This window comes from Nycticebus coucang, chromosome 1 (genome assembly GCF_027406575.1).
Source record: "Nycticebus coucang isolate mNycCou1 chromosome 1, mNycCou1.pri, whole genome shotgun sequence".
NCBI lineage: Eukaryota > Metazoa > Chordata > Mammalia > Primates > Lorisidae > Nycticebus > Nycticebus coucang.
The window spans coordinates 26,614,368-26,642,001 of record NC_069780.1 but is presented as its reverse complement, the minus strand read 5'-3'; the positions used below and the strand labels follow the sequence as shown (position 1 = coordinate 26,642,001).

General features: G+C 35.7%; 1 protein-coding gene and 1 long non-coding RNA gene across 6 annotated transcripts in view; one reads left to right on the top strand and one right to left on the bottom strand.

Moving 5' to 3' along the window:
- LOC128560194 (uncharacterized) overlaps positions 1 to 949 on the top strand; it is a 112,577-nt gene extending 111,628 nt beyond the window's left edge. Inside the window, exon 5 of the long non-coding RNA XR_008372909.1 lies at positions 630 to 949. This is a non-coding gene — a long non-coding RNA (uncharacterized LOC128560194). The remainder of the gene's footprint in view (positions 1 to 629) is intronic.
- Positions 1 to 27,634, bottom strand: part of RAP1GDS1 (Rap1 GTPase-GDP dissociation stimulator 1) — a 149,203-nt gene that overhangs the window by 90,067 nt on the left and 31,502 nt on the right. The window lies entirely within an intron of this gene.

The window sequence follows — 27,634 nt, the reverse complement described above, 5'->3', positions numbered from 1 at the left end:
CACAGATTTCAATCCAATGAACTCAGAGTATGGCTGTATAAAATAGGATCGAGAATTTGGGGATAGTAGTTTTTTTATGCTATGATCAAAAAAACAAAGGGAGAAAATATAATCTGGTTTTCATGAAAATCTGACTAACAATTTAGAAAAATCTAACAGGAATTCTATTTACCTGCTAGCACGTAGATTTCTACATAAGTTTAGAATTTAAGCATCCGAAAAGTATTTTTTCCTTTGGCATAAAAACGTAAAAAACAAAATACTGCTTATTACTAAATCATCACTGTCCAGGAAATAACTACAAAGTCTTAACTACATTTCCACGTACTCTTTGTGCACTGGCATTCCATTACATCTCAACAGAAATAGTAACCTGTGAACTGAGATTGGGCCAAGATATTTGTGAACACCCTTGAAATGATTTTTAAAAAGCATAAAGAAGTAGAGTTTGATGTTTGTAGGTCCAAATGAATGGCTACTTGTTAAAAAAATCTTGCAGTGTGATCAGGAGTCCATTAAAAAAGTAGACTTTCATTACCTGTAGCCAGACTACTATTGACATTTTAACTACATTCCTTTTAAATGTTTTCAGGAATCAATTTAATATCTTTTTCCCCTTTCACATTTAGGTGCAGTCATAAAAATGTTTGGATTTTGAAGGACCCATATAAGAAGGGCAATTGCTACTTTAAAGTAACATCCATGGGAACTACTGCAGGAGTCATATCCATCACTGTTGCCCTTGTAGTCCTCCAAGCACTCATTCAGTCTTGGAAGCCCTATCTTTGCCTAATCTCTTGATGGCAAGGAGGCAGCTTAGTTATGACACTGCCAAGTGATACGAAGAAAAGGAAAACTGGGTAATCATGACAGAGAAAATTGAAAGAAGAGTAAACCAAGAAGCCATGCTATGAAGCCAAATGAGGAGAAGCTAAAGCACAACTCACAACTCTCGAGGCCAGTAAGGGGTGGGAGGAGGAGGGTGTAGGTGAAAGGGGTAGCAACTCCTAATTAAGGATTATGGCTTGAGAAAGGCTAAAGTTCTCAACACAGCTGCCAAATAAATACATTACAATAACCAGCTTTACAGTCAAATACCAAGAGTGTATAATTGGGGATGCTACTACAATAAGCTGAATTTATGGTATTATTTTGGCATATAGGCTTCATGAGGATAAACTAATAAAAGTCATTTGATAACCAATTTATAGTAAACTCCAAGATAGAAAAATAAAATAATGACAGCTATTACTATGACTCTATTAGACTGAAATTTGAATCAGACTGAATTAGATTGAAATGTAATTAAAATATTTCAAACATTCACAAATTTCACCCTCTTTTGCAACACTGTGAAACTCAGGAATCTCTGTTATTGTTTGTTGCATTTGAATTAGACTGATAATATACCTTTAGAATAATAAAAACATTCTACTTAAGAGTTCTGAGAATAATAAAGTGGTATCTTTATACTGAGTGTTCCAGGAATTCTTATGGCTAATTTTGAGAAGGCAGCTTTTCACGTGGGCTTAGATTTGGGATTGATTATAAGGACTAGGAGTATAACTCAAAGGATCATGGGTATCCTGGTTTCTGGAGAATTGTATATTTTTCAAGGGGTAGATTTTTAAAATAGAGTATAACAAAGAGACCTAGCTATGTGCCTTCTTTCAAATACAAGGCTTCATCATTTACTACAACAGAGATAAATCTCAAATCCTCTCTTCTTTTATCCATCAGAAAACAAACATTTGCACTTGGATATGTTCTGAATACCTCAAATTTAACATGTGCAAAATCAAATTTACCCTCTTTCCTTTAAATTCATTCTGGTGTCTACCTCAGTGAATGGTAGGAAATCCACTTAAGCCAGAGTTTAGAATTATTATAAGTTTTTCTCTTTTAGTAAATGGCTTTCTACAACCTACATTTAATCAGAACATAAGGCTCACAGATTCCATTTTGCTATCATCTTCGGCATCTATTTTTTCCTTCCTACCTTTACATTATTTTAACTTCTCAGTTCTGACCTTATTTAAATGTGACAGCCTCCTCAAGAGTCTCCCTAATTCCAGTTTGCCTCTGCCACCAACCTATCACCTACAATGGTACACTAGAACAAAACTTTTAGAAATGCAAATTTTATATCACTCCCCTAGGTGTCCTCCATAACTTTTAACTAAACATTCAAGTACACCCATATTTCCCAACCCTATCTCCCAATACTCCTCCACAGACATCCTACACTCCAGCCACACTATATTTCTTATGGTAACCCAAATTAGTCATTTTATTTCATAACTCTTCTCTGCATATGATGTTCCCACCTCCCAAACCCTACCATTTTAGTAATTCCTACTCAGATTCTCACTGTTCTCACTCAAAGGTATGTGATCAAAAGCTATTCAACCTTTTCAATGATGTCTACTATAAAAACTTTGTCTGAACTTCAGATTGAGAACACTTAATTTTTTTTTTTCAAAACATTTTCAAACATGTTATGTCTTCATTCTAAAGTCATGTGAGATAGGCAAGATAGGTCATGTTCTTCACATTACAAGGCCATATGATACAATGACATTGGAAAAGGAATAAGACACCAGTTTTCCTGATTCATAATCTAGTAGTGTTCTTCCTGTCACAACTATCATTTGAAAATATACGCCCATGTCTATACCTTAGCCAGATGTTCCAAATTTTTAAGTGAAGAGTATTCTTATGTAATATTCAGGGTGAGTGTAAAATTTGTGTGCAATTTAAAATAGTTTAACACAGTAGACTACACACAAATTGTATGTCCACCCAGTATTTGATAAGAGTAAAACCTAAGGTAAAGCAACTGAGTAAGGAGAGAAAAAAATAGATAGTACTCTGGGAGCTAAGCTGAGGAGGTAATTAAAGGAGAGAAAGAGAACTGGGTATATAGAGAATAAAGCAGGTTTAAAGAGACATAAAACAAAGAGGAGGAACGTGATGAATATATGTAGATTAAAGTAAGGGCAAAAAAAATAAGAAATTAATGATTCTAGAAAAAAATGGATGTATAGGAAGTGAGGAAGGAGAGTGGGAACGAATAAAAGGGTAATTCTTACACTGATGACAACCTTCTTCCCCCTTAAAGGAAACTGATTAAGGTTCTTAAAAGGAACATGAGATGCAAGGAAGAAAAGGATGTATGCAGTCATGAAGAGGGAAGAACAGAACAAAAACTCATTTGTACAATGATTCACCATTAAAAATAGGTCTTGCTAAAAATTTAAGTTGTGAGACTCATTTTATAAAATTACAATAAATGATTTTGATGGTTTTGTACTCATTTCAATTGCAGGAATAATGTAAGCTGTGGGAGTGGGAGAAGTTATGTGTTTGGAACTCAATACTACAGTAAGCAGAGAGCTGCTTGTTTGACTATTTCCTTTAAAATTACCACCAAGGAGGCCTAAGTTTTTTGTTAAAAAAAAAAAAAAGATAAGAGTTGTATAATTAAAAAATGAAATGTATTTACTAAAAAAGTAAACACCATGGAGAAATCTGTTAATAACTGTGGAAAAAGCAGAGCATATAACTCAATTTTTTTTCATTTAGAAGTTGAATTGTTGAAGATTTTCCTACTTCAGACTAAGAGAATGAAGACAGAGTAAGACACAGTGAAGGAACATTTTCAGTAAAAGATTCACCTCCACGATACTGTAAAATATCTTGGGGGGAAATATAAAGTAAACAAAGATGAGGAGATATGGTATCTACAAGATTCTTTGAAGTCTTTAATGTCTACTATGAGTCTATAGGATTATATACTATTTATCAAATAAGTCATTTCTTAATAAGGAATCTAAAAAATTGAGTGATCCAAGAAAAACATTTGAAGAAAAATATTACCTTATACAAAGTATAGGTCAATGTGATATAAAATTTATTCCTCTTTTCTAGGAAAACAAAAAGAATAAAAAGGTCCATAAAAGGTTAAAGAAAAAAAGGTGAAGGGTCACTTAAAATCAACACCATTATAACCTTTTGCCAAAGGAAAACGAGTTAAATGGTTCACAGTATCATCTTATGATGAAACAAAAAATGTTCAACAGTAAATAACTACCACTGTGGTCCTGTCATTTAAAAAAGAGCATTATGATATCATTTAAAACATCATTTTAAAAGAACATTTACATCACAAGAAATACTCTAAAGAGTTTTTAAAAAGGAAACTACGATTATGTGGTATAACTCACATTTTGTAACATAAAAATTAAAACTTTTTTCCCCATATTTTCCAAATTCTATACAATATTAAAGTCATAAGAACCAAAATGGAGTCAATTGTATTAAGAAAAGAAAAGGAAAACAAAACAACCTGGTAACAAAAACTATCATAAAAGACTGCAAAAAACATCAATCTTGCAGAAAGGCCATCACAATCTTACAAAAACACACTTCTGCCCAGCAACTGCCTGATGACCTTGGAACAACATCACTCTTGTTATTGATCCCTGTAGCTTAGGAGACACAGGATGGCTAACTAACAGCTATAGTCTAGAACACCAGCCTGAAGTCCAGACGTTCCCCTGGCAGAATGGTGTCTACCTCAGTGAATGGTAGGAATTCCTTTGTTCTGGAGTGACTGCTAAAAATGAAATGACATTCTCAAACGTTAAGCCATGCCAGGTCTTCTGGGACTCCCAGGACTACAGGTTATGGCCCGCTTCTCATGCACATTTTTTAACTAATGGGCAAATTACATCAAGGAAAATCCAGAGCTCAAATGATCCATTTTCAAACTCTCTCTAAAAACCCTGAAACTATAGAGTGGACATGTACAACCTTCTAAGTACTCTATTTTTTTCTGCCAACTTTGAATTGCTAACTTTTCTACTGGTGTTGACAAGGGAAACATTTTGTAAAACTCTAAAGTAGTTCAAATCTATAGAGTACTGATACATAACAGATAGTTCAAAATGTTCTTGCTTCCTACGTTTTCACCAAAAATTAAACTTCTAATTGCTATATAATTCTGTGCACAAAGTATACAAAACAAGATGTGTTTTTAATAAATATAAATATTTAAAAGGCATAAAAATGTATTCTTTATTGATAAAAAGAATCATTTTGTATAATTCAGACGCTGTATAAAGGCTGTTTCCAAAATACAGAGTTAGGATGGAAACAGAAATAAGATAAAAATGAACAAGGAAGTAGGAGAGAGAAATGTAAAAAAAGTTAAAGGTATTGAGGTTGTATTTTTGCTAAGAACAGTAAAAGGAAAAGAGAAGAATTTTGTATAAGAAAGAATCTTATGTAGTACATTTTTGTCCAAAACAAAAAATGATGAGTTATTTAAGAAAGAATAAGTACAGGACAAAGCAGAAAATCTAAGCATGTAGTCAGAGATCTGTTTAGGTTTAGGGTTTGTTTTTTTTTTGTAGAGACAGAGTCTCACTTTATGGCCCGCAGTAGAGTGCCGTGGCCTCACACTGCTCACAGCAACCTCCAACTCCTGGGCTTAAGCGATTCTCTTGCTTCAGCCTCCAGAGTAGCTGGGACTACAGGCGCCTGCCACAACACCCGGCCATCTTTTGGTTGCAGTTTGGCCGGGGCCGGGTTTGAACCCGCCACCCTCGGTATATGGGACCGGTGCCCTACCGACTGAGCCACAGGCGCCGCCCTCTGTTTAGGTTTTGAAAGGTTCATGAAGGATGTTTATGAAAGAAATTTGTGTGTGATTAAGGCAGCTATAATAGATTTACAAGTCTTTCTGAAGATTGAGCTTTGATATTAAAAATACACTGATACAAAACTAAAAATTTGGTCCTTTATCTTAGAACAAGGTTCTCTTGAAGTATTGATCTGTAATTAGTAAAATTGCAAGAGGTTTTGATTTTAATCCTAAAATCTGCTTCTTTAATAGCCATCTTCTAAACTGTAGCTTTTTCTGTTTTATAGACTCCATTTAATTTCTCTTGATTCAGGTTGGAAATGCTGTCTTTTTCCTGAAGAAAGGTAATTTTGTTTCTTGAGGTGAAATTTCCCTCTTGAAGCCTCTCAGATTCACATCTCAGAAGTTCAACTTTGGCTGTAAATCTATGCACATGATGTGCAGGACTTACGTTAATTGCCTTCAACTTTCCTTTCTCCCATTGAAAAATATACCTTTTTGCTTAGAGAGGATGTCAACTCTCCCTTTTAATTTTTTCATCAGCTTATTTTTTCTGGTTTCTACCTCGGCTATTAGACTTGAAACTGAAGCATTTTGTCCTGTAGGCCTAGAAAAAGCAATGTTTTCTTCTAGTAAAACTTGATTCTATACTCTTGGCTTTTCTTGGTATATCTGAATTATTCCATGTAACTAGATTTCTCATCCTTTTACTAAGAACCATGACCTTATACATACTCTTACTGTGTCTGATTTCAAGTAACCTTTTCATCAGGTTTAACTTCCAAGTTATTTTAGTTGATTTCTCATATGAAAAAACAATCACACTGCAGAAGATTTTTTGCCTTTTTCTTAACTGGCCTAAGAAACAATTTTTCATTTTACCAAGATAATTTCATGATGTTTTTCAGAATTTTGATTACTTGGAAAAACTGAGCTTTGAAAGGGTTAAGGTTTTTTAAAACCATGTAACTTTCTATATTGCTTTTGAAGCCTTTTGATTACTACTCTGGCAAAATAATAATAATAATAATAAATAAATAAATCACCATTACTTCATACCAACCTGGGATTCTGTTTTATTAAAATGTTTTGAATCTTTTGACATCTTTGGATTTCTGCAAAATCAAAATTTGAAATTAAGACTTTCTGACCTAGAATTAATTTTGGGATGTTCCAGTCCTGGTGAACCTCAAAGAATGTATGTCTCATCTTGTCTAAGTATTAAATGATTAGGCTTATTAGGCAAATTGCATAGGAAACACTGTCAAAAGATAACCGATACTAGATATTTCAATTACATTTATTTTATTGATATAAATATTCAAAAATTGTATAAAATACTTACAATCTAATATTTCATCAGTCATAACTCTGCGTATAATTTTCTATGCCACAAAATAAAATTTCCTTATCAGATATTAAATCATGGCTATCCTAAGTCTCTGTCATCCATAGTTATTGTTTTGAATTCTTTTCTAAAAGCATTCAACTTGGATTCATACAAGACTCTAATAAGTACTCTTAAATACAGATTTCTAATGACATTAAGTTAGGATAGCAGAAAAATGACTATACAGTTCCTGGTCTTATGGCACACACTACACAATCCAGAGCAACACAGAAGTTTTTTCTTTTACTCACTTCTTTTTTTGGGGGTTGGGGGAGCCAAAATAACCATGGTTTACATGACTGACCCATATAAACTAATTTCTTTGATCAAAGAAAGGCCATGCCCTGATTGGTTTAGGTTAAAACCAATCTGTGAATAGATCCTGTAACCTAGTGGGGGTAGATGTGAGGATTACCTCACTTACAAAGGGGAGGGGTTCTGCAACAAACAAAAGGAGAGGAAAAGATGGGTAGGAGTGGAGAATCTTAAGTAGTAACAAAGAAAAAAATAAATGTAGAAACACAGAGCACAAAAGCACCAAAGAAAGATTAAAAGCTGTATTGAAAATGAAAGCAAATTCAATAGGATCATGTTGGCTGAAGTAAAGCTGAAAAGTTTTTAAAGTTACATCAGAGCAAATCATAATTTTCTTTCAAGTACAATCCTAGAAAGAACAGAAAGTCAAAGTTATCAAATGAGGTTCAAGAAAAGGCTTGAGAATAGAAAAGCAAAATAGAAGATATCATTGGCCAAGAAGAAATTTGATGTTAATTTTCAAAAAGTGAAAAAAAAAGAAACACTTCAGAACGGATTATCTAATGGTGAATGATAAAGAATCAATTTCATGTAACTTTTATCAGAGCTTTTTGATTTATTAGGAAAAAATGGCTAAGATTTAGGTTGTGACAGTTATTGACTATAAGATATTTTGATAAAATTTAATATTGAAAAAGACTGTCAGATGAAATTGTGATTGTCACTGAGAGACTTTGAAAGTAAATAATTATTTATTTAAAACATCAAAAGTATGGCTAAAGAACCAAATGGTAAAATGCTGATAACCCTTATGTAAAATACAACTGCAGTGAATCATTCTGAAAAGAGAGGAGAGAATCAAGTACATTTTCAAACAGCTCCTCTTAATATACATTGTTTACAACAATACAGAACCTATCAAGATTAAACTAAAAAGAAAAACATACTTCATAATCTACCAATAAAAAGAAGTATGTGTACTGTATTTAATTATCTGGCTGTGTGGGTGGATGTATTATCATGGCGCAAGACCATCTCCTGTAGCCCTGTCCTTGGCTGCCATTCTTGAAGCTTCCCAAAAACGTTTGATGGGCATACTGTTATATACCACTGAACAGTAAAAGTCCTTTTTCCTCCAGAGGAACAGCTGCAACATGATGGCCTTTGGAGAAGAAAATTGTCATCATTTTCCTTCTGACATTTGAGGACCACTTCGCTTTTGTTGGTGGACGCTTATTCTCTGAATCCAACTGGTAAATCCAGGTTTCGTCACTAGCAGTCATGTCAGAAATGCATGTAGACTTGGGTCCGCTGAATCTGACCAGCATCTCTTCACACCATTCAACACAGATGCACTTTTGTTCATCTGTCAAAGTGTGAGACACCTACCAGGATGAAACATTCCTGACTTGAAGATGGTCATGCAAGATTCTGGACACAGCTGGTGATCTGGTCTGTAGTGCCACTTCAATGTTCTTAGATGTCATTTGTTTCCACGAACCATTTTTTTCTATGGTGTGATGTTTTAGTCAGTTACTATAGTCACCAGACACCCACTCCTTTCCTCGTCTTCACTCCCAGTGAAGTTTAGCCTCTTCTAAATTCTTGAAACCACTGAAAAATTATTTCACAGGAAACAATAAGGGCCCGGAAAGCTTGCTGCAAATGTTCAAGGCTTTGAGACTCGTTTAATCTACTTTTAAAATCACAGAAAATCATCGCATGAAATTGCTCTCGTCCCAGCTCCAGAGTTGATTCTGACCAAGTGCCAAATGAACAGAAGAAATGTGCCCTCCAGCAACACAGATAAAACAAGCAAGTTGACACTTGCACAGGTGAATCAGAAGGGATGCCACTGTCAACTATATTTCTTGGAAGTGAAATAACTGGCCATAACTGTCTTTCTCAAAACTTTTGTAGTGCTCTTCATATACAGGAGATTGAAAGGTATCAGTAAACCAACAGATATTACACTATAAAATAAAAGGTGTAAGGAAACTTATCATATTTCTTGAGAAACCCCTTTCCTTTCCTTAAGAAACATATATGCTAATGTAGAAGCATGATATTATCAGGATTATGTATACATTTACATTACAGTGTTTGAGAGGTTTCTTAACTACTCCAAAGAAAGTTACTAGATTTGTGTATTGACTCAGCATTAAATACTTACTAAGTACCCGCTATGTGCTAGGCAAATGGCTAACAAGACACATATCTACCCTTTACAAGTTTATAATTTAATGAAGGAGAAAGACAAGTACAGAAGCAGTTTTAATATTTTGATAAAAATTCCACTATAGACAACATACAGAGGAACCTAAAGCCAGTCTAGGCTTCTATTTGCCTAACCTTCTTGATTTTTGCTGATCATCTATGGCTCAAGAACCTCATTTCCCTAAGAGAATTATAGTTGTCCCCCTTGTCTCCAGTTTCACTTCCTGTGGTTTCAGTTACCTTCAGTTAAGCATGGTCTGAAAATATCAAATGGGAAATTGCAGAAATAAACAACTCATAAGTTTTCACTTGCATGCTGTTCTGAGTAGCATAATGAAATTTTGTGTTATCCCACTCTGTCCACCCAGGATGTGACTGTGACTCACCCCTCCGTCCTGATATCCGTGCTGTACATACTACTTGCACATTAATGACGCACACTGTCTGCTCCTGACATCCAACCATGGACACTGCCACGGCTCAGTGATCTCAGACCACTTTAAGCAGATGATCCTCCTCCTCACATACTAACAGAAGGTCAATAGTAGATTAATGCTACATCACAGTGCCTATATCAATCACCTCGCTTCATCTCACATCATCACAAAAAGAAGATTCAATGCAACAGGGAATTTTGTGAGATGGAAGGAAGCAGAGAGCATATATTTACATAACATTTATTATCATACATTATTATAACTGTTCAATTTTACTGTTGTTTTAATCTTTTACTGTCCCTAATTTATATATTAAATTTTATCACAAGTATGTATGTACAGGAAAAAAAGACAGTATACATAGAGTTCGTACAATCCATGGTTTCAGGCATCCACTGGGGGCCACAGAGTGGCCTTATAGATGAGAGACTACTGTATACATCTATGTGCTCTATTCCTTTGTAGGTCCCATGCTAAAATGAAAGGTAACAGACTAAGCAAGACTAAGCAAGATATTTACCCAACATGGCTAGATTCAGGATTCAAGACTACAGTCGGATATCAAAGCTTAAGTTAACAGCACAGAGCATCAGGTCTGTTAACACCACTAGAATGCTTGCCAGCCATTTCCCTCTCTTTACCCCACACTCATACACAACTCCTGTGGCTGCTTAAGTTTCCACGATTGCCTAAGGAACAAAGAAATTAGTTTGGCTTGCACAATCCTGCACGTATCAGAAACCCTTTCCAATTGTAACATTTGCAATTATCTTCTGGTTCAGCCTTATCTTCCAAAACTGTCCCTACTCCCCTTTCCCCACCACACTACCAAACCTCCTCCTCCTCCAACCTCATCACCATAGCAATCAACTAACCCATGATTGTAGGGGTAAGACCTTAGCCCCCAATTTGGAGATGTCTATGCTTTAAAAATTTACCATCCTTTGCAGACTATGGGGATATGATAATACTTGGCATCCTAACGTGAGTGCAAAAAGGTTTTCAGATTGATTCTGGATTTACCAGGTATCATGTGGCATTAGAGTAAGGGCTTAGCTCTCCCTAATACCTAAGACAAATATCAAAATTGTAAAAAACCCTATAATTTGGCCTGGGGAAAGATCGAGGCAAAATGTTCCAAGACAGAAAAAGTATCACAGGGTGGTCCTACTTAAGCAACAAGGAGAAACATATGATGGAGACCTGTTAACTACCTAATTCAGGAGAACAAAGAGGAAAATAACATTAGACAAAGCAGAATTCACTCTCTCAAGCAGAGAGGATAAAAGAAGATCACAATGAGAAAAGATATCACAATCTCTCAAGCCATACAAAGTAACTGAGAAAAGAGTAATTGTGAAAGAGTAAAGGACTTTCCCATCCCATAGTACCATCCCTAAACTGGAATTATCCCTTTAGACCAAGTTTTAAACACTTTTTACTTTGTTCTTTGGATTCCTTAACAATTATAAGCAAATCCAGGCACTCTCAAAACTGTACCTCCTACCTTTCCCTTTTAGCTGGAGTTCTTCTCTGGGGTCTTCCCTTGAAGTACTCTACGGCAGAACTCATCAACTTTCTTTTCTTTGCCTTCTACCCCCAGACTCAGGGCTGGGAGCTTCAGTTGCATTTTCTTCACTCTAAAATATCTGAGACATTTTGTCTTCTGGATTTATTAAAAAAACAGCTTCTCTCTTTTCAAGCTCTATCATCTGCTATATCGCACTTGCCCCATTCTCACTGTTAGTAATCCAAGTACGATGAAGCTTACTCTCAGTTGTTCTCTGCCCTCCAATTACATCCTGATAAACTTGGAATAGACAAAGTGGTCAACAACTGGCCTCATTTATTTAATAAATAAAATGACATTAATAAATGTCCTAATTTCCACTGGTTATTAATACTTTTCCTGTTCCTTGATTTAAAAAGTTATATCAAAGTTACATAGAAAGTTATATTATTAAATATGTTAGCTGGTACCTTTACAAGTTTATATTTTACCATATATATATATATATATAGATATAGATATAGATTTTTTTTTTTTTTTTTTTTTTTTTGAGACAGAGTCTCACTTTGTCGCACTTGGTACAGTGCCATGGCATCACAGCTCACAGCAACCTCCAGCTCTTGGGCTTAGGTGATTCTCTTGCCTTAGTCTCCCGAGTAGCTGGGACTACAGGCGCCCACCGCAATGCCCGGCTATTTTTTTGTTGCAGTTTGGCCGGAGCCAGGTTTGAATCTCCCACCTTTGGCATATAGGGCTGGCGCCCTACTCACTGAGCCACAGGAGCCGCCCTGTACTTTACCATCTTAATTGGACCCACAACACTGTTCAGTAATCCTTTTATTTTATTTCTAGTCCTTTCCCCTTCACATTTCCTAAGCCAGGAATTGTAAATGCTATTCTTGACACAGGCCACATTTTTTAAAATTATTATTTATTATTAAATCATAGCTGTGTACATTAATGCAATCATGGGGCACCATACACTGGTTTTATAGACAATTTGACATATTTTCATCACACTGGTTAACGTAGCCTTCCTGGCATTTTCTTATTGTGTTGAGACATTTATATTCTACATTTACTAAGTTTCACATGTACCCTTGTAAGATGCACTTGTAAGATCCCACCAATCACCCTCCCTCCGCCCATTCTCTCCCCTTCCTCCCCTCCCTCTCCCCCTTCCCCATATTCTTAGGTTATAATTGGGTTATAGCCTTCATATGAAAGCCATATAAATTAGTTTCATAGTAGGGCTGAGTTCTACATCACTGTCAACAGATGACTGCTCCTGGTAGTTCAGAGTGCAAAGATTTCTTTCCTTCCCACCCAAGCCTACCTAGGCTCTTAACTGTCCTCAACTCCTGTCTCAGAAAAAGATGGCCTCCTCTTCTTCATGACTATCCTCCAACTCATCTTTTACATTGTCAACCATGACAATCTTTTAAAAATATAAATCTGACTTTTACTTGCTCCTTGATAGTGTTAGTTTAACACAGCATGAAAGTCGCTGTGCGAACTGATGCTTTGCTCCTTTTCCAGTTTTCATCTCTTGCCCCTTCCCTGGCACGTACCCTTTCTGCTTACCATACCAAGCTTTTCAGTTTTTTACTGGAGTAGGTTTTTCTTCTGCCCCTGTAATTTTGTATATGTTGCTTCCCTTGTTCGTGATGTTCTTCTTCCCACAATCACTAATCTCTCACACTGTGTTTTCAAAATTCAGTGGTTTTTTTTATTCCTTGGTCCTGCTTTTTTTTTTTAATGACTAAATCATAGCTGTGTACATTAATGCGATCAAGGGGCACCAAACACCGGTTTTATAGACCATTTCTTGGTCCTGCTTATCAAACTTACTCCTGCTTCCCTACTCACACACAGCATTGTAATAGTTTCTAAATTATCAGAACATATTTGGTAGTCAAAGATATGGGAGTGGATGAGATCATGCAAGGACAGTGTATTTTTACAGAGTCGTTACTACACTGGGAGTACTGTATGCAATAAAGGGACACAAATCACGTACCCTCAGAGAGCTGTCTGGTAAGAAAAAGAAAGAGGTTAATAAATTACCATAATTCAATGCAATTGATATCACAGTGGAGGTTATGTACAAGGCATAGTGGGAAACAATCACAACTATATAAATACATGGAAATGTTCATAAGTAAGGCAACATTTGAACTGAGTTCAAAAAAAAAAAGCATAAAAATGCAAAGAATATGTAAAAAGCATTACTTGCTGAGTATATAAACCCTAATTTTTATTAACGATATTCTGTACTACTAAGTGTATGAACTTTTTGGCCAGTCTGTGTTCGTCACCAGAATTGAGAAGCTGTAAGAAGTAGATGGTTGATATGATCCAAGATTTGAAGCAGCCAGACAATTGGAGGATACACACCTATAAAATGCCTATTTACCCATCAGGACCCAGGTGAAAGGTCACTACCTCTGTGACACTTCAAAAGACTCTTTATTTCCACAACACTTTGTAATTAGCTCTATTACATTATGTACTGTACTATATTAAAACTTATCTATTACTTATATTACTAGACTACTAACCTTCCCAGGAAAAAGTTGCCAACTAATGCCCGGTGGCTCCCAATTAATGCTACTTGAATAGTATTGCCTCCCTATTCTTATAGAGTTTATAACAAAAAAAAATGAAAAGGCATATACAAAAAAAGGAATATGTACTAATACAAGTTCAAATTGAGAGATGTATACATTGCTGTGAGAATACTAAAGATGAAGCAAAGAGTGACATTTACTGATGATGTAGTAGTTCTAATTACTTCTAACAGAAGACAGGAATGAACACATAAAGAGATTGTCTTATAGTTTAAGATTCTCTCATCAAGAACGTTGAAGTCAAGAAAAGAAGTTTTTGGGTCTTTTTTTTGGCAGTTTTTGTCCAGGGCTGGGTTTGGGTTTGAATCCGCCACTTGTGGCATATGGGACCAGCACCCTACTCCGCTGAGCCATAGGCACCACCCAAGAAAAGAAGTTTCTTGTAGAATTACCAATCACTAGCTTAAACAGGGATAAAATTTATCACTTCGCACTAAGCTAATCATGTCTTAGATTATTTTTTCAAAAGCAAGCACACAAAAAAAGTCCTATAAAACTTCAGAAATCATTGTTGAAAATTACCTTGCCTATTATCCCTCCTACATGCACATGTCAGAAAGAAAGGATGATCAATCCATAACTAAGCTGTTATGAGAAAAATAAAAACATTTTGTTTGCTCCTTGAGTATAAAGAAGACGTAAAACTCAACCATGGGAAGAGAAAATTATAAAGTATCTAAAATAAGCTTACCTCACAAAACACTACGTGCTAAAACCTAGACTTTGAATCCATATGGCTCTCTGAAAAAAAAAATTACTCTGCCCTTTGGAGCCTCATTATGGGGTTTATTTCAATGAATATTAAATAAGTCATGAAAAACCTGAGTACAATCAATTTTAAATTCTTGTGTGAGTTCTAATGCTCATGACGTTCTCAACAGATAACTAGTAGGACACAATCCATTTTGATACTTCAGTAGAAGTGTATATTCTACTTGTGATGGCTAATTTTGTGTGTCAATTTGACTGGGCCATGGTGCCCAGGTACTTGGTCAAACATTACTCTGGATGTTTCTGTGAAGGTGTTTTGGGAAGAGATTAACATTTACATCAGTGGGTTTGGGATAAAACAGATCTGCCCTTCACAATGTAGGCTGGCTCATCCCATCAGTTAAAGACCTGAATAGAATGAAAGAAAAATCCGCTAGCAAACATCCTTTGAACTTGAACTACAACATAAACTCAGTTCCTAAGTTTCCAAGTCTACCAAACCACATTGCTGATTTGGACTTGCCAGCCTCTGTAATCGCATGAACCAATTCCTTAAAATAAATCTGTGTGTATACACACTGGTTCCATTTCTCTAGAGAACCCTGACTAATACCCCAGTGTGCCTAAAAAGGAGAATCATGTTAGTTCTTTCAACAAACATTTCCAAGTAAGAACACAAACATACCACAACAAATATTAGGGAAAACATCATCAACCTTTGCTATATCATTTTATACCAACACTCTGCTATCTCTTTGCCAGCACACAAAAGCCCACTGACACGATAATAGTTATCTTAAAATATAGGTCTGCTTGAGAGAAAGCAAATTCTATGTTTATCCAGGAGCTAGAAACAGGACCAATGTGTATAAGATTAGGAAACAATACTAAAAAGTGTTTTATAGTCTTAGGGCTATTAAAAAATGAAATAGATTCCCTCATAAAGAAGGGAGCTCTTCATAAAAGCTAAGTAACTATTTTCTAAGGATGAGACAGAAAGGATTACTAGCTGGATTTTATGTTAATAAGGTGTGTATGAAGTACAGAATTAGAGATACTATGATTAAAATATTCTGACTGGGGCAGCGCCTGTGGCTCAGTGAGCAGGGTGCTGGCCCCATATACCGAGGGTGGCGGGTTCAAGCCCGGCCCCGGCCAAACTGCAACAAAAAAATAGCCGGGTGTTGCAGCAGGCGCCTGTAGTCCTAGCTACTCGGGAGGCTGAGGCAGGAGAATCGCCTAGGCCCAGGAGTTGGAGGTTGCTGTGAGCTGTGTGACGCCACGGCACTCTACCGAGGGCAATAAAGTGAAACTCTGTCTCTACAAAAAAAAAAAAAAAAATATTCTGACTGACCCTGAATATAGTGAGCTAAATAGGTCTATAAGTATCAGAGTAGAAGATACTACAAGTTTTGTTCCCAAACCTTAGCAAAATCATCTACTCACTGCTATTATTATTTATCATCCTATTTCTCTCCTGTCACTCTGACTTGCCGCTGCCTAATCTTACTCCCCAATTTCATCCTCCCATATGTAACTGTTTTTAAGAATATAGAAATAAAAAGAAAATACCTAGGAAAAAAAATAAATAGAAGGTGTCTCTTTCTGTAGTGTACACAATTGGGCCTTTCTAGGTATGTAAGTTTTTCCTACAATTTTCTTCCTCTCCTTTATTTAGAAATGACAGGCTCTTACTTTCCCATTTGAAAGTTGCTTTTATTGTTCTCTTCACTTTCTTACTTATAAGAAATAACAACAATACATATTCATTTAAAAAACTAGTTATGGTCTTTGACAAAATCCTCAATTTTTTCTTTGAAGGACGGGCAAAATGCTTACATTTATCTTCATCTAGACAATATGACAGTATCTTATAGATTAGATCTAGATACAGAGAAAACAGAGTATGATACCATTGCCATTGATTCATCCTAGGCGGCATTCTTTTCAACCCATTGAACGTATTTTCTATATTAGAACCTTGTGAAATAAAGTATGATCTGTAGATTAGCACGCTGGCATTCTCTGGAAGCTCTTGGGCCCCTCTCTAAAATTACTGAATCAGAATTTCTGGGGACAAAGCCCAGAGCTTTAACAAGGTCTCCAAATAATTTTATGTAGGCTAATGTTTTGAGAAGAATTTTGCTGGGCTACTGCTGTCTAATGGAAATAAAATGTAAACCACATACATAACTTGAAATGTTCTAGCAGCAATATTAAAAAAGGTAAAAAGAAATAGATTAAATCAAGTTTTATAGATATTTCATTTATAAACAATTTTAACATGTAATATAAAAAGTAAATCATCTTACTTTTTTTTAGTATTTATTATTTAGCATTTTTGTAATTATAGCCCAGCTTAGTTTCAACGAGCTGCCTTTCAAGAGCTCCAGAACCACATGTTATTTAGTACTGGTACTGGATTGGATAGCAAAGATCTGGGACTTTGTTATTCAAAGAGTGGTTCATGAGCCCAAAAGATCAACACACATTTAATCAGAGTAATTTAGAATATAAAACAGTCTAAGTTAGATCATTCTGTTTTATATAATCACTCCTGGCATCTTCTAAAATAATTACTTAATAAATTAATTCAATCAAGACCAATAAATTGAATTAACTATGGAATCAGGCCATTTCCTATTGCCTTTCGTTAATTTTATGATTATTCCTTTTGATTTGACACGGCTATTTTTACTTTAACATCAGTAAATATACATACTCCCATTCGAAAATGAACATTATCTTACCACTTCTCAGCTAAGATCAAGTGTAGACATTGAATATATCTGTATTATAGCACTTTTATGATAAATTATAATTTTAGTTATACGTCAGTCTTCACTGCAAATAAGCTTCTGTCATTATTATGAGAAAGCACAAATTTGGCACATACTAAATAAACACAGTAGAACCTCTCTAAGTTGACTGCCCAAGAGACTGTAATGAACTGGTACATATACAGAGGTGGTCATCCTACGGAACTAGGTATACTGTACTGATACATTCATGTAGTGCATATAGTCTATAACAATTAGGTCAGCTTAGGGAGGTGGTTGACTGTCGAGGTTCTACTGTACTAAGTATTGAATAAATGAATGAATGAGACCTGAAGATGGGGAGGTGCATGACATCAAAGCACAACATGACTGTACAATATGTTCCAAATCTAAGTGGACTTCTTTTTACTATAAACATGAAAAATTGATGTGGAAGATCATGACATTTCATACAGTATTCTCTACTGCTGTCCCAGCAGTCCTGTATAACTAGAGTCAGAAAAAACCCAGGCTTTCACCCAGGCAAATATGTTAGCTTTCTTAAATCTCAAGGCAATTACATACTACATTGTTTTTTACGTGGTGGTAAAACAGCCCAATTTCTAAGTGAATGCATCTGACATAGGCCAATGAATACTATAGTACTTTAAAAAATGAATTTAAATTAAAATTATCTGTATTATGTAGTCCATCATATAAATATTACCCTAGAAAATTATACCTAAACCCTTACTAAAAACATGTAATATTCATGTCTTCAATTATTAATGATTTATGAAAGTAAAATGAAACACACATAATTAAGGCATCTAAGAGTTTTGACCTTAGCATTTTTCATCAAGATCTTCTTGAGCAAGTAGAAAACAATATAGTATCTTATATTTAGTTAATAAGATATATTTTCGACTTAACATACATTTCAACTTAAATCACTCTTTCTTTAATGTGTTTCTACAAATTTTTTCATAGTTTAGGATCTTTTCCATTTCTTGGCTATTCTTCCCTTGACTACTTCAGTCAAAGAGCTAATCTTTTACCTTCTATTTTATCTTTCATATTTTCATTATTTTTCCTATGCCAACAATTTAGTAGTTGGGTCATTCATATTCACATATATTGATAAAAAAAAGAAAATTATAGTAAATAAACAAACTCCCATGATGTGACATCTCTTCCAGTCTTAACATCATGGATAAACTATAGTTACTGGTGAATTAAAATCCACAGATAATTATGAAATAGATTTGTAACAGAAAACTTCCTCCATAAAGCTACCATAATTGAAATGCATGGTAATAGCACAATACTGGACGAACAGATTAATGGAACAGAATAAAACCCAGACAATGATGCTATTAAACTAAATGGTTATTATGTGACAAAAAAGGAATAATTAACCAATAATAGACAACAGTTGTAGAAAAACTGCCTAGAAAAAAATAGTAAAATCAGATCCTCACATACATCTTATAACAAAATAAAATTCTGAAGAAACAATTATAATAATAACAAAAATCCATATATCTTACAAAGAAGGAAAAAGTAATGATTTACTGAATTTTATTATTTCACAGAATTGCCCTTACCTTTAAATTCAGCTTCAAAAGTCTAAAATCAGAGCGAAGATACTACAAACAGTTTAATCAATCTACTTATTACTACAGTTTTATGTAGAGAATATATAATTCTTATTCAGGTACTATTAGTTCATTTCCAATTCATTATACCAATTAAAAGGCCAATTTACATGCTTCATATTCTTTGACATATTCAGGACACACATGAGTACTGTAATTTGAATATTGTGACTTAATCCCCGCTCTGACAATATTAAGCAGTGGGGCCTTCTGGGAAGTAATTACGTCATGAGGGCATAGCTTTTTATAATGGATTTAATGCTATAATAATAGAGGCTTCACAGAGCTGTCTCATTCTCCCTTCCATCTTCCATCATGTGAAGATGCAGTTAATGTAGAAACAAGGTGCCATCAAAGAGATAAGGCACCTCACCAGACTCCAAACCTATGGGTGCCTTGATCTTGGACTTCCCAGCCTCCAGAACAAGAAAATAAATTTCTTTTATTTGGCCAGGCATAGTGGCTCATGCCTGTAATCCTACCACTCTTGGAGGCCAAGATGGGAAGATCCCTTGAGCTCAGGAGTTTCAGCCAACCTGAGCAAGAACCAGATCTATCTCTCCTAAAAACAAAAAAACTAGGCAGGTGTTGTGGCAGGAGCCTGTGGTCCCAGCTACTTGGGAGGCTGAGGCAGGAGGACTGCTTGAGCACAGGAGGATTGCTTGAGTCCAGGAGTCTGAGGTTGCTATAAGATAGGTTGACACCACAGTACTCTAACCTGGGCAATAGAAAGAGAAGCTGTCAAAAAATATATATAAATAAAAGAAAAGAAAGAAGGGAGGGAGAGAGGGAAAGAAAGAAACAGACAAAGAAATACAGAAAAAAGAAATTTATGTCATTTGTAAATTACTCACTCTGTGGTATTCTATTTAGCAGCACAAATGGAATGACACATTAGGTTAGTGCCCATATGCTTAAAGAAGCCAGTTAACTTCAGTAAAGTATATAGCCACAGACTAACCATACCTGGCTACAAATGCAGTTTACATGTAACTCTGATAAAAAAACAATGTTAGAAAAAACAGCAGCACAAATCCTTCTCTTCTTCCTCGAGAGTAACTTAAAGTGAAGTCCTTATGACAGTAAGTCAGTGCTGGTAGTAAAAATAACAAGGATGGCAAATCTTCAGTATGTATTTGGCATACAGCATCATTTCAAATCATATTTCTCTCTTACACATTTACTGTCTGTTAGGGACATAAAAAGTTTTTCAAATTTAGCGAACTTTAGAAGCAAAAATGGTAACATTCACTAGCTAATGTTAGTAAATCCAGATCCTCTGCCAAGGTTTCAATCACTAACTACAAATACCTATGGAAGCTTATATCCTTCTGTGGGATGCTCACAATGATAGCCTTTTTTATTGCCTTTTATGAAATATAATGATTCAGAGCATATCAGAGGGCAAATAGCACCAAGTATCAACATGTCTTGTTTCTGTTATTAATCTCATGACTTGTAAGGAATTTCAGGATAGTCTTTCTCATAATCCCAATCAGATTCCAGCCTATGTTGCCTTTTCCACAAATTCTTGGATATAAATAAATTGGATATACATTTTCTTCTCTTTTCTGCTTTAGATAAGGCACACAGAACATATCTTGTACCATGTAAGCTGCCTTCTTCTTAGAATCTAATCCTAGAACAATGAATTCAAGTTTCCTTTAAAAATGTCCTCTTCCTACACTGAATAACCCAACTATATTTAACTTATTTGTTAACATTATTTTGCTTCTAAACTGCATCTTCCATCATATTATACTTGCTGGCCCAATTCTTAAACTCACTTTGCCATTACCCACAATCCAAGAAATGCTAGCCTAAAGCTTCACTAGAAATAAAGCAGTTGTGGCCTGGCGCTCGTAGCTCAGTGGTTATAGTGCTGGCCACATGCACTGGAGCTGAGAGGTTCAAGCCCAGCCTGGGCCTGCTGAACAACAGTGACAACTACATCAAAAAATAGCCAGGAGGGCGGTGCCTGTGACTCAGGGAGTAGCATGCTGGCCCCATATGCTGAGGGTGGTGGGTTCAAGCCCCGGCCCCAGCCAAACTGCAACAACAACAACAATAACAACAAATATCCAGGTGTTGGGGCGGGCGCCTGTAGTCCCAGCTACTTAGGAGGCTGAGGCAAAAGAATCGCTTAAGCCCAAGAGTTAAAGAGTGCTGTGAGCTGTGACACCACAGAACTCTACCGAGACAGAGTACCAAGGGGGCTCTGTCTCCCATAAATAAAGCATTTGTAAATATTTCCTAAAATATAAAAAATGATATCCAATTCATAACCAATACTTTTTTTATAATAAAAAATTTAATTTTCTAGTGAAATAAGTTTGTGTCACTGGAAAAAAAATACTTTTTTTTTTTTTTTTTTTTTTATTGTTGGGGATTCATTGAGGGTACAATAAGCCAGGTTACACTGATTGCATTTGTTAGGTAAAGTCCCTCTTGCAATCATGTCTTGCCCCCATAAAGTATGGCACACACCAAGGCCCCAACCCTCTCCCACCTTCCCTCTCTCTGCTTTTCCTCCCCCCCATGACCTTAATTGTCCTTATATCAAAATTGAGTACATAGGATTCATGCTTCTCCATTCTTGTGATGCTTTACTAAGAATAATGTCTTCCACTTCCATCCAGGTTAATACCAAGAATGTAAAGTCTCCATTTTTTTTAATAACTGAATAGTATTCCATGGTATACATATACCACAGCTTGTTAATCTATTCTTGGGTTGGTGGGCATTTAGGCTGTTTCCACATTTTGGCGATCGTAAATTGAGCTGCAATAAACAGTCTAGTACAAGTGTCCTTATGATAAAAGGATTTTTTCCCTTTTGGGTAGATGCCCAGTAATGGCATTGCAGGATCAAATGGGAGGTCTAGCTTGAGTGCTTTGAGGTTTCTCTATACTGCCTTCCAGAAAGGTTGTACTAGTTTGGGGGGCATCAGCATACCAGATTTTAGTCTGTACTACAAAGCCATAGTGGTCAAGACAGCATGGTACTGGCACAAAAATAGAGACATAGACACTTGGAATTGAATAGAAAACCAAGAAATGAAACTAACATCTTACAACCACCTAATCTTTGATAAACCAAACCAGAACATACCTTGGGGGAAAAGACTCCCTATTCAATAAATGGTGTTGGGAGAACTGGATATCCACATGTAAAAGATTGAAACTGGACCCACATCTTTCCCCACTCACAAAAATTGATTCAAGATGGATAAACTACTTAAATTTAAGGCGTGAAACAATAAAAATACTCAAAGAAAGTATAGGAAAAACACTGGAAGAGATTGGCCTGGGGAAAGACTTCATGAAGAAGACTGCCATGACAATTGCAACAACAAAAATAAACAAATGGGACCTCATTAAACTGAAAAGCTTCTGTACAGCTAAGGAGACAACAACCAAAGCAAAGAGACAACATACACAAAGGGAAAGGATATTTGCATACTTTGAATCAGACAAAAGCTTGATAACTAAGATCTATAGAGAACGCAAATTAATCCACATGAAAAAAGCCAACAATCCCATACATCAGTGGGCAAGAGACATGAATAGAACCTTCTCTAAAGAAGACAGACGAATGGCTAACATATAAAAAAATGCTCATTGTCCCTATATATTAGAGAAATGCAAATCAAAACCACCCTGAGATACCATCTAACCCCAGTGAGAATGGCCCACATCACAAAATCTCAAAACTGCAGATGCTGGCGTGGATGTGGAGAGAAGGGAACACTTTTACACTGCTGGTGGGACTATAACCAATATTTTTAAAAACTATTAGATGAGAATGGGCATGTTCAAGGTGGTATGGCTGAAGACAATATTTTTGAAACTATTAATGAGCTATTTTTCTTTTTATTTGTACTAAGTCTTTGAAATCTGGTAGTATTTACAGCACACCTCAGTTCAGACTAGCCTTATTTCAAATGCCCAATAGCCATGTTGGGGAGTGGCTATTGTCCTGGACAACACAGTTTTAGAAGATTACTCTGGAAAGCTAATGAGTACAGTATTTCGTGGGCTCTTCTACGTAACAGTGTTTTTCTATGGATGTGATACTTACTGATTAGCTTGGTTCAATATAAAACTTATTACATGTATTCCTTAAGTTACTTAAAACCACTGCTCCAGGCGGTGCCTGTGGCTCAGTTGGTAAGGCGCCGGCCCCATATACCAAAGGTGGCGGGTTCAAACCCAGCCCCGGCTGAACTGCAACCAAAAAATAGCTGGGTGTTGTGGCAGGCGCCTGTAGTCCCAGCTACTCAGGAGGCTGAGGCAAGAGAATCGCTTAAGCCCAGGAGTTGGAGGTTGCTGTGAGCTGTGTGATGCCATGGCACTCTACCAAGGGCCATAAAGTAAGACTCTGTCTCTACAAAAAAAACAAAACAAAACAAAAAAAAAACCACTGCTCCACTTTTCAATTCTATACTACTTTTGAAGAATCTGGTGCCAATCTGGTTTTCTTTACTTTTTAAATAACTTGACATTTTTTGCATGGAGGCCTTAGGGAATTATTACTTTGTATTTAGTTTTATCTTCAACATCTACAAGTTTTAATACACTGTATTTTTCAGATGACCATTGTAGGTCAATCTTCACACATACAGGTGGATCCTTTCAATATATGGATTCTGGTCTTCCTTTATTTTTGGTAAGTTTATAGTTTTGAATATTACCTTGTCTCATTGTTTTAGTTTTCTTCTCAAGGATTCCAATTGTATGTATGATTTTTTTTACTACCTTCCATAGCAAACATCTTTCTTCTGCAGCTTTATTTTTCTTCATCCCTTCTTCCTTGTGCATCTTTTATTTATTTATTTATTTTTATTAAATCATAACTGTATACATTGATATGATCATGGGGCATCATACACTCGCTTCATAAACCATTTGACACGTTTTTATCACAGTGGTTAACATAGCCTTTCCGGCGTTATCTCAGTTACTGTGCCAAAACATTTACATTCTACATTTACCAAGTTTCGCAAATACCCCTGTAATATGCACCACAGGTGTGATCCCACCGATCCCCCTCCCTCTACCCACCCCCCCCTTTCCCACTTCCCCCTATTGTTAAGTTGTAGCTGAGTTATAGCTTTCATGTGAGAGTCCCAAATTAGTTTCATAGTAGGGCTGTGTACATTGCTTGTGCATCTTTTAATTTCTAAAATGACTGTTATTTTTTTCATTTTTTTTCTGGTCAACTCTTCATTTCATATCTTTCTGCTATTTATAGTGTTTATTTCCAATCCAATTTCTGAATTTCTGCCTTGAGAGTTTTTTCTTCTCTTACCTACAAAGACTTGTTTAAGGATATTTAATACGGGTCATGGTCTTCTATTACTCATAATTGCACCATAGATGGTTTACAAGAAAAAAATTTTAATAGCTACAATGTTTTGATTTTTATTGCCTGTTTTCTTCCTTGTAGTAGTACCTTTGTATGTATCTTATCTGAAATTTCCTACTCAGTGTAAATTTTTACTTCCCTTAACTAATAATAAAAGTTGTGTACAGTAAGGGCAATGATTTGGGATGAATACTTAGGTCTTTTAGTTCAAAAGGGGATGATGAACATGTCTTCTAATTTTGTGGGGGTTTTATTTCTTCAGAACATTTAATTTTCCCCGCTCTTGCTTCCTTCTTTTCATTACCAACTATACAAGAAAAAACAACTGTTTCATCTCCTAGATTGTCACATAGGGTCCCATGCACTTTTAAGTAGTCAACAGTGCTAATCTCTCATCTAAACTAAGACCAGATCTTAGTATTTTCCCACTAGCTTAGGAATTTTTCTTCTGAAAGGCAATTTTAATTGCATACTGTATCATCCTTGGGCTCCAGGCTTCTCATCCCCCAGCCTCTCCTATATGAACTGACTAAACTCTCCCTGCAGTGGTCTCTGAAGCAGACTAAGTTAGATTTGGATATATATTTCTCTCTTTAATAATTTAAAATCTGTTTCCTAGTTATGCTGAAGGCATAGATTGAGGTTAGTTGGTTTTATCTGATCTCTTTGTTGATCTGTATGAATTTTTATAGAATGTATAAAAAAAATGCGTGACCGTTACTATTTTATAGCAATCAAGAGTCTCAACTCATCAGGAATTGCCAATGTCTTTTTAGTTGACATCTTTAGTTTAGATGAGTTCCTGGATTATTCAAATGTTATCTTTATTTGGTAAAACTAGATCTTTGGTATTTTATGAATAGAATCAGTCCTAAGCCTTCATGACAATGAGCACAATAACTAAAACAGGAATATAATACAAAAATTGTAAAGGAGATAAAAAAAAAATCATGAATCCAGCTTCCAAAGGAAGCATATCACTTCTGGGGTATATTTGATAACTTGGTGTAAAAAGATAAAATAATAATTTTTCATTTCCACTAGAATAGCAGAAATATTCCATATTCAGTGACTGCAGATTTAGCATACTTTGAAAAAAAAACCAATGATAAGAAATTTACTAAGAAGTCCCTTACTTAGGAAATAACTTTGGTACGTGACAATAAGTCTGCTTAGAAATATTAAAGGTATGAAGCAGATTGAAAGAGAATGACAAAAGAAGTTCTTACTGCTAGGAAAGATTCATGGAGTAATCTACATTGCGCCTGAAGGCGCAACTCAGAGGTAAATGGCAGGGTTGGTTCCAGACCATTGCAATAAAGCGAGTATCACAATAAAGTGAGTCATACAAATTTTTTGCTTTCCCAGGGCATATTAACATTATGTTTATATTATGGTGTAGTCTGTTAAGTGTAAAATAGCATCTTGTCTAAAAAAACGTACATACCCTAATTGAAAAATACTTTATTGCTAAGAAATGCTAACGAGCACCTGAGCCAAGTCATAACCTTTTGGCTGGTAGAGGGTCTTGCCTCCACACTGATGGCTGCTGTCTGATCAACAGGTGATTGAAGGCTAGGGTAGCTATGGAAAATTCTTAAAATACAAGGAAGTCTGCCATATCACTTGACTCTTCCTTTCATAAATGATTTATTTGTAGCATACAGTGCTGTTTGATAGCATTTTACCCAAAGGAGAACTTCTTTCAAAATTGGAGCTAATCCTCAAAAACTCTGCCTTTGGTTTATCAGCTAAGTTCATACAATATTCTAAATCCTTTGTTGTCATTTCAATAATGTTTACAGCATCTTCACCAGGAGTAGATTCTATTTCAAGAAACCACTTTTATCCGTAAGAAGCAACTCCTCAACCATTCAAGTTTGATAATGAGTTTGCAGCAATTCAGTCACATCTTTAATCTCCATTTCTATTTCTACTTCTCTTGCTATTTCTCTCTTGTAATCACATCTACAGTAACTTCTTTCACTAGTCTTAACTTTCAAAATCATCCACAGGATTGGAATTTATTCCAAACTCCTGTTTATATTGATATTGTGACCTCTTCCCACAAATGGTCTTAATGACATCTCTATAATAGTAGATCCTTTTCCAAAAGGTTTTCAATTTACTTTGCCCAGATCCATTCCAGGGGTCCTCAAACTACGGCCCGCAGGTCACATGTGGTGGTGTGATTGTAATCGTTCCCGTTTTTTTACTTCAAAATAAGATATGTGCAGTGTGCATAGGAATTTGTTCATAGTTTTTTTTTTTTTTTAAACTATAGTCCGGCCCTCCACCAGTCTGAGGGACAGTGAACTGGCCCCCTGTTTAAAAAGTTTGAGGACTCCTGCCTGAGAGGAATCACTGTCTATAGCAGCTATATAGCTTTATGAAATGTATTTCTTAAATAACAGGACCTGAAGGTCAAAATTACTCCTTGATCTGTAGGCTACTGAATGGATGTTGTGTCCACAGCCATAAACCCACTAATCTTACACATCTCCATCAGAGCTCTTATGCGACCAGGTGCATTGTCAATGAATGGTAATATGTTGAAAAGAATCCTGTTTTTTTCTGAACAGTAGGTCTCAATAATGGGCTTAAAATATTCAGTAAATCATGTTGTAAATAAATGTGCTGCCATCCAGGCTTTCTTGTTTCATTTCAATAGACATAGCATTAATTCTTAAAGTAGACATAACATTAATTCTTAAAGGTCCTAGGATTAGGCAAAGTAGACATAGCATTAATTCTTAAAGGTCCTAGGATTTTCAGAATGCAACTTAAAAGTCACTAGTGGCACTAGCCTCTAACAAGAGGCCTGCCTTTCCTTTGAAGCTTTGAGGCAGGCATGGACTTCTTTCTGGATATGAAAGTCCTAAATGGCATCTCTTCCAATTTAGGCTGTTTCATCCACATTAAAAATTTGTTGTTTAGTGTACATACATAGCCATCTTAGCTACATCTGCTAGGTAACTTGCTGCAACTAACTATATCAGTACTTGCTGCTTCACCTTGTACTTTTACGTATGGAGTTGGCTTCTTTCCTTAAA